Source organism: Coptis chinensis, chromosome 2 (genome assembly GCF_015680905.1).
Source record: "Coptis chinensis isolate HL-2020 chromosome 2, ASM1568090v1, whole genome shotgun sequence".
In the NCBI taxonomy this organism is placed as follows: Eukaryota; Viridiplantae; Streptophyta; class Magnoliopsida; order Ranunculales; family Ranunculaceae; genus Coptis; species Coptis chinensis.
The window spans coordinates 59,398,384-59,406,582 of NC_141457.1; the positions used below are offsets into that span (position 1 = coordinate 59,398,384).

General features: G+C 36.7%; 1 pseudogene; it reads right to left on the reverse strand.

Moving 5' to 3' along the window:
* Positions 1 to 2,879: 2,879 nt before the first annotated feature.
* Positions 2,880 to 7,775, reverse strand: LOC147516883 (uncharacterized; annotated as a pseudogene).
* Between the last annotated feature and the right edge of the window lie 424 nt (positions 7,776 to 8,199).

Here is an 8,199-nt window from a genome sequence, read left to right on the forward strand (position 1 = left end):
AAGGGTTTTTCCTCTCGTTGCGTCAAAAGTGAGAATGGAAATAGGGTCGATCCGGTGCTCCAAGGATTACTTAATGAAGTGAGATTTAATACTTGCCCGGTGGGCTTATTTGGTATGCACATGGGCTGGTCACGTGGGTGTACTTAAGCTTATGGACCATTTACCTTTTATTCTTTTGTTGCTTAGTTGGGCCCAAAATAACAAGGTCCAAACCAATAACCCAAACCATAGCCGATCCATATCAAACAAAGACAATGTATTTGCCAATACTTGCACCTATTGAACTAAAGAATCTAAGGCAACCAAATCCTGAACTCCCATACTGACCATTCCGATTCCTGCCAATATCGACACTATTAATCAAGTCCGCTTCAATTCCTACAAAATCACCGAAAACACACTAATTAAGTCAAACGAATAAATTAAACAGACTAACTGATATAAAATTGGGTGTAAATAATGTAACATTTTCGTGCTTATCAAATACCCCCAAACTTACATTTTGCTAGTCCTCGAGCAAAACTAAATCTAAACTAATAACAAAAACCCTAACTCACTTTCGTAGGAATCACGATTACACTTAGCATGTGTAACAAGCCTTTTAAACCCCTAGGTTACCCCTAGTGGACGAGTTTAGTCTCGTGAGGGTTTTCAGAAAAGGTACGCACAAACATTAACATAGCATAACCAATGGTGATATAATTTTCTCAGAGATAAAATCTTTTTTGCCCACTACTAAACAAGTTCAAAAATCAGCAATTATCACAATTTACATCATCATCACCAAGACTCATCACTACTTCCAAAGATAGAAAAGATTTACTACTACTCCAAACCAAAGCGTGTGTGTGTTTAGTCAAAGTGATACAGTCTCTTATCCAAGTAACGGAATTCCTAACTTACTATCCAAAGAATATATCAACCTCAATCCTCACCATTCATACACTCACAAGAAAGTCTCTCTCTCAGATAAGTTTCAATTTTACCTCTGTATGCAGGGAAATGAGTAAAATAGTAGAACATCCCACATACTTAGCCGGAAAAGACGGACATATGAAATTTCAAAAACAAATTAGTCTCATGAAAAGAATATCAATCACATGTGAAGTGTCGGGTCCTTCACTTTAGCATCCTCTCACCTATTCTACACTTTATATCATACTTTTGTGATAAGTCTGGGTATTAAGACGGAGTTTAGGATAGGTTGACAAGAAAATGGTAAAAAGGAATCAAAAATTTCTGAGAATAAACTAAAGACCATCTTGTACTTTACCTTTATGGAAAATTTCTTCACTTTGTAGATCACATTACTTGACTTTCTCACTATACGCTCAATGATTTCTCTTTTTTTTTTTTTTTTTTTATATATATATATATATATATATATATATATATATATATATATATATTTTTTTTTTTTTTTTTTTTTTTCTTTTTATTCTTTTTCTATTGAATCACTTTGAGCAAAAGGAATGATTTTCTTCATTTGACTTTAGTAAATTTTCCCTTCAGAATCTTCTTCTTCTAGCTTTCTCTTTAGTCCTTTATAAATCCTTAGAAATATGGGTAAGGCTAATAATATGGGTTTACACTCCTTATTTGGAGTTAGGTTAAGGATAGTTTGTTTAAGAAAAAAAGGCTTAATATATAAGGCTCAAAAGGGGTTAACATGAAAATCCTACTAGGTGGTATAGATAAAGGCTAAATGGCTTACTACTTGACTTATCAGTATGATATTCTGCTTTGAATAGACTACAAGACCTAATGACTATCTCCCCAGTTGATGTCACTTCGTGATTGACCAAAACAAGAAAAAAATGAGACGAATTTAAGCACAGAAGAATGAATGAGTCAACTTGGACTCTGAATTTACGTAAAGACTCTCCAAGAAATTCAAAGGCTCAAGTCTCACGGGTTAAGTCTCTATATTCCTTTTCTAGTTCAGTAGGAGATTAAATTACTCTTCAATCTGACATGTATCAGGTGGCTAATAGTGCATATTCCACTTTGGCTTAAACTTTCATCAACAAAATCTATTTCTAGAGGTAGAAAATAATCTAAAAGCAACAATAACTTCAAAAGTGACTCTTAACTTCATAGATTCCTTGAAAATCAGTGGCTTTAGAAATCAATTTTTTTTTTAAATTTCTCATCATAGAAAATCACCATTAATCATACCATGTTGGACATATTTATTTTTCGCTAAACAAACATTTTGTTCCCACCCCCAAACTTCTTATAGACATTGTCTTCAATGTTAACATAGATGCGTAATTTAAAAGATAACAATATGGACAAGTAAAAGTATATAAGGAAAGAGGTTACCAAGAGCTTCCAAAAACGAAAAATAATATCTTTGAGTCACCTGTAGAAATTAGTACCTCACAAAAGATATAACAATGATAATATAAAAGAGGACCAAGTTACTACAATGACTAAAATGTGTCACGTGTCTCATTCCATAGAGTTACACGTCTCCAAAAAGGCGGAGAAAAGGTGCTAGAGTGGAATGCATGATACACGTGCACAAAAGACTCAACAAAAATAAAAACATGGGTTGCCTCCCATAAGCGCTACAGTTAACGTCTCTAGCAGACGAATGCTTCGCACACCCAATTCTTAGATTAGCACTTTGTCTACCAACTAAACATAAAATGAATGCCCCAAAATTCAAAAAAATTCGACAAAGTCTCTTCTCTATTTTCGACATTTCATAAATATAAAACCTGTTATAACCTGAAAATCACAATAATATGTTTCTCATTGGTTAACCCAAATGGAGACTAGGGGCTAGAATGAAATATTTGGGAACAATGCGAAGCGACTCTTACAAAAGAAAAACAAAATCTAAACTACTAAAATACAACAAGCATACTCATTTAGTCATGATAAACAGGATCAATAAGATCCACCTCTTCCACATCCTTATTAGCAAAACCATCAAGATATGGTTTCAAGCTTTCACTATTAACCTTAAACACACGACCATCTGTAGGATTCTCTATCTCAACAGCACCATGAGGAAAAACAGTTTTAATAATGAAAGGACCAGTCCACCTAGAACGTAACTTACCAGGAAAAAGACGCAAACGAGAATTATATAGCAAAACTTTTTTATTAGGTTCAAAAGACTTGCGAAGAATAGATTTATCATGAAAAATCTTAATCCGCTCTTTGTAAATCTTGGCATTCTCATATGCCTCATTCCTTAACTCAGCTAACTCATTCAATTGAAGCTTACGTTGTGAACCTGCTCTACGCATGTCAAAGTTAAAAGTTTTAATGGCCCAAAAAGCACGATGTTCTAATTCCACAAGCAAATGACATGCCTTCCCAAACACAAGCCTATAAGGAGACATACCAATGGGAGTCTTATAAGCAGTTCTATAAGCCCAAAGGGAATCATTAAGACGTTGAGACCAATCCTTACGATCAGGTCGTACCGTCTTTTCTAAAATTTGTTTAATTTCCCTATTAGATACTTCAACTTGGCCACTAGTTTGGGGATGGTAAGGGGTAGCAAGTTTATGAGTAATAGAGTACTTTTTCATTAAAGATTCAAACGCACAATTTGTAAAATGAGTACCATTATCACTTATAATTGCACGAGGAGTACCAAAACGAGAAAATATATTATATTTCAAAAGGTTAACTACAACCTTGTGATCATTCGTTTTACATGGCACCGCCTCAACCCATTTAGAAACATAATCTACCACGACGAGGATATAAAGATAACCAAAGGAAGGAGGAAAAGGACCCATGAAGTCTATACCCCACACATCAAAAAGCTCAACAACCAAAATAGGGGAAAGAGGCATCATGTTCCTATGGGAAATATTACCCGTACGCTGGCATCGATCACATCCTAAACAAAACTCATGTGCATCTCTAAAGAGAGTAGGCTAATAAAAACCACACTGCAAAACCTTAGCAGCCGTCTTCTTAGGACCAAAGTGACCACCACATGCATGGTCATGGCAAAAGGAGAGAATACTACGAAACTCAATCTCAGGAACACATCTCCTAACAATCTGATCAAGGCATGACTTAAACAAGTATGGGTCATCCCAGAAAAAATACTTAACCTCAGCAAGAAACTTAGATTTATCTTGTTTTCTCCAATGAGAAAGAAACTGGCCTATAACAAGATAATTAACAATATCTGCATACCAAGGCAACTGGGAGACAACAAAAAGTTGCTCATCAGGGAAGGACTCATTCAAAGGCAAAAGACTAGTAGAAGACTCTACTATAAGCCTAGACAAGTGGTCAGCAACCACGTTCTCTGTTCCCTTTTTATCCCTAATCTCAATGTCAAACTCTTGTAATAAGAGGACCCAATGAATAAGATGTGCTTTAGCATCCTTTTTAGAAAGAAGATACTTCAATGCTAAATTATTAGTAAACACAACAACCTTAGACCCTATGAGATAAGACCTAAACTTGTCTAAAGCAAACACAATAGCTAACAACTCCTTCTCGGTTGTAGTGTAATTCATTTGGGCATCATTAAGAGTTTGACTCATAAATTACATGGGCCAACTTATCAAACCGTTGACCTAAAATAGCCCCAAGAGCATAGTCCGATGCATCACACATTAACTCAAAAGGTAAATTCTAATCAGGTGGTTGTATGATAGGAGCGGTAGTCAATAAATGCTTAAGCTTCTCAAAAGCTTTCAAACAATCATCATCAAAGACAAAATCGACGTCCTTACCAAGTAAATTGCATAAAGGACGAGAAATCTTGATAAAGTCCTTAATGAATCGCCTATAAAATCCAGCATGACCTAAAAAAGACCTAATATCTTTCACAGTCTTAGGTGGTGGAAGACTAGAAATAACATCAATCTTAGCCTTATCGACCTTAATTCCTTTAGTAGAAACAATATGACCAAGAACAATACCGTGTTGAACCATAAAATGACACTTCTCCCAATTCAACACAAGATTCTTCTCCTTGCACCTAATTAACACTAATTCCAAATGGTGCAAACCCTCATCAAAAGAATCACCAAATATGGAGAAATCATCCATAAACACCTCAAGAAATCTTTCTACCATGTCAGAAAAAATGCTAAGCATACATCTCTGGAAGGTACCAGGTGCATTACATAACCCAAACGGCATACGACGGTAGGCAAAAGTTCCAAAAGGGCAAGTAAAAGTTGTCTTTTCTTGATCCTCTGGTGTAATACATATTTGGTAATAACCGGAATAACCATCGAGAAAACAATAATACTTATGACCGGCTAACTGTTCAAGAATCTGGTCAATAAAAGGAAGAGGAAAGTGATCTTTCCTAGTGGCTAGATTCAACTTACGATAGTCAATGCAAAAGCGCCACCCAGTAATCATACGGGTAGGAACTAACTCGCCATTCACATTCTTAACTACCGTAATACCAGACTTCTTAGGGACAACCTGAACCGAACTCACCCATTTACTATCAGAGATGGGATAAATGATACCCGCATCTAACAACTTGAGAACCTCGGCTCTCACTACCTCTCTCATGTTAGGATTAAGCCGTCTCTGGAATTCACGGGTTGGTTTAGCATTCTCCTCTAGATGAATATGATGCATACAATCAGTGGGGCTTATCCCATTAATATCAGCAATAGTCCACCCTAAAGCTGTCTTATGGTCCCTAAGAACCCTAAGCAATTTACTCTCTTGTTCACTATCAAGATTAGAAGCAATAATAACAGGCAAGTCTCATCAGGTCCCAAAAAGACATACTTAAGAGTATCAGGTAATGGTTTCAACTCAAGCTTAGGATGACTCTCTATGGAAGGAACTGGTTTAGACTCAGAAGGAGAAAGAGGTTCTACCTTGGTTTTCCACTTATTAGTATCTAAGATTGGGGTGGCATCAAGCAAAGCATTTACTTTACAAATAGAATTATCCACATCAAAATCACCACCAAAGTGAGTTAAACAAGACTCAAGAGGGTCATCAGAATAACTTTCCAAGAAAGTCTTGTGAACCATACTATCAATAAGATTAACATCCCAAAGATCATTAGGTTCAGGAGGTTGTTGACTCACATTAAACACATTAAGTTCTGTAGTCATATTACCAAAAGAAAGCTTCAACACTCCATTACGACAGTTAATGATAGCATTGGATGTGGCTAAAAATGGACGACCTAAGATGACAGGAATATGGTGTTTAAGATCTTGAACAGGTTGTGTTTCTAGAACAATAAAATCAACTGGGAAATAAAATTTATCAACCTGAAGCAAAACATCTTCAACAATACCACGTGGAACCCTAACAGACCTATCCGCCATTTGAAGTGTAATCGGCGTAGGTTTCAATTTACCAAGACCAAGCTGTAAATAAACTGAATAAGGTAACAAATTAACACTAGCCCCCAAATCAAGTAATGCCTTCTCAATCATATGATCACCTATAACACAGGATATAGTAGGGCATCCTGGATCTCTAAACTTAGGTGGAGTGCGGTTTTGAATAATCGAACTCACTTGCTCAGTAAGGAAAGCTTTCTTATGCACATTCAACTTACATTTTTGCGTACACATATCCTTAAGAAACTTGGCATAAGAAGGAACTTGTTTTATAGCATCCAGTAACGGAATATTAATATCAACTTGCTTAAACATCTCCATTATCTCATTAAAAGTATTTCCTTTCTTAGCCTGAACTAACCTCTCAGGAAAAGGGGCTTTTGGTATATAAGATGGTACATGACTAGACTCGAAAGACATAGGAGGCTCTAAGCACTTCTTAGAAGCATCACGACTATTAGAACCACTTACATCACTCTTCTCGCCCTCACACTCTATAGGATCAGATCTGACCTCAACATCCCTAGGCATCTCAACCCTATTATCAATATGTTTACCACTTCTAAGAACGGTAATAGACTTAGCTTGCTCCTGGTGGTACTCTTGGCTCAAGTTAGAGCCTATTTCGTACTGTCCCTTTGGATTAGCCACTGGTTTACTAGGAAACCTACCCTTGTCCCTTTCATTCAAAGTATTAGCAATTTGACTTATGGTGACTTCAATCTTCCTAATGGCTTGAGCATTATCTTGAGTAACAGTTTGACTGGCTTGCATAAACTGTTGGGTTGTTTCTTGGAATTTCATGGTGTTTTGTGATAATTGAGTAATGGCTTCTTCTATAGGTGAAAGTTTAGGTGGTTGAGGTGCATACTGTAGTACTGGGTTTGAGTTACCCACGGGGCCTCCCTGATGTATACCCTTAGACCAAAACAAATTGGGGTGGTTATGCCACCCTGGGTTATACGTGTTAGAAAAAGGATTATTGCCTGGTTTTTGGTATGAATTAAAAGCATTGACTTGTGCAGTTATGCCAGGGCAATTATCTATAATGTGATCAAGACTATCACACAAAACACAACTAGGGGCCTCGATATTGTTAACCGAAGCTGGAGACTTTGCCTCTTTTTCTAGCTCGAGGACTTCAACTCTTCTAATTAAAGCGGCCATCCTAGCGTTCGTGTCAAATTCCTTGTCAACATGGAACAAACCATTCTGTATAGTACTACTAGCCACCTTCTTAAGCTCACGGCTAGTTTCCCATTGCTGGACCTTTTCAGAGACTTATTCTAAAAAGGTTCATGCTTCATCTACAGTCTTATCACAGAAATCTCCAGTACTCATGGTCTCAATCATAGCCTTAGAATTAAAATCAAGACCCTCATAGAGAATCTGGACTATCCTATCTTTCTCTAGGCCATGGTTAGGACACTGCAAGAGCATGTCCTTAAATATTTCCATACACTTCCATAATGACTCTCCATCATTTTGGCAAAACGATGATAGACTTTTTCTAAAAGCAGTCGCCTTATGATTAGGGAAAAAGTTTATACAAACACAACGCATAACTTTTCCCAACCCGTTATGGAATTCGATGGAAGAGTGTGAAAACAACTCTTCGCTTTCTCCTTAAGAGAAAATGGGAATAGTTTCAACTTTATAGCCTCATCGCTAAACTGTTAAAGTTAAACAATCCCACAAATATCTTCAAATTCCCTTACATGAAGATATGGATCTTCCTCATCAGTCCCACTAAACTTAGGAATGAAGTAGCCCAAGCAGATTGGGCTTTAACTCAAAGTGTTTAGCATTGGTCGGCAGGGGAACGATGCAAGACGGTCAAGTCGTCCTAGTAGGATATATGAATTCCTTAATGGACCTAGGT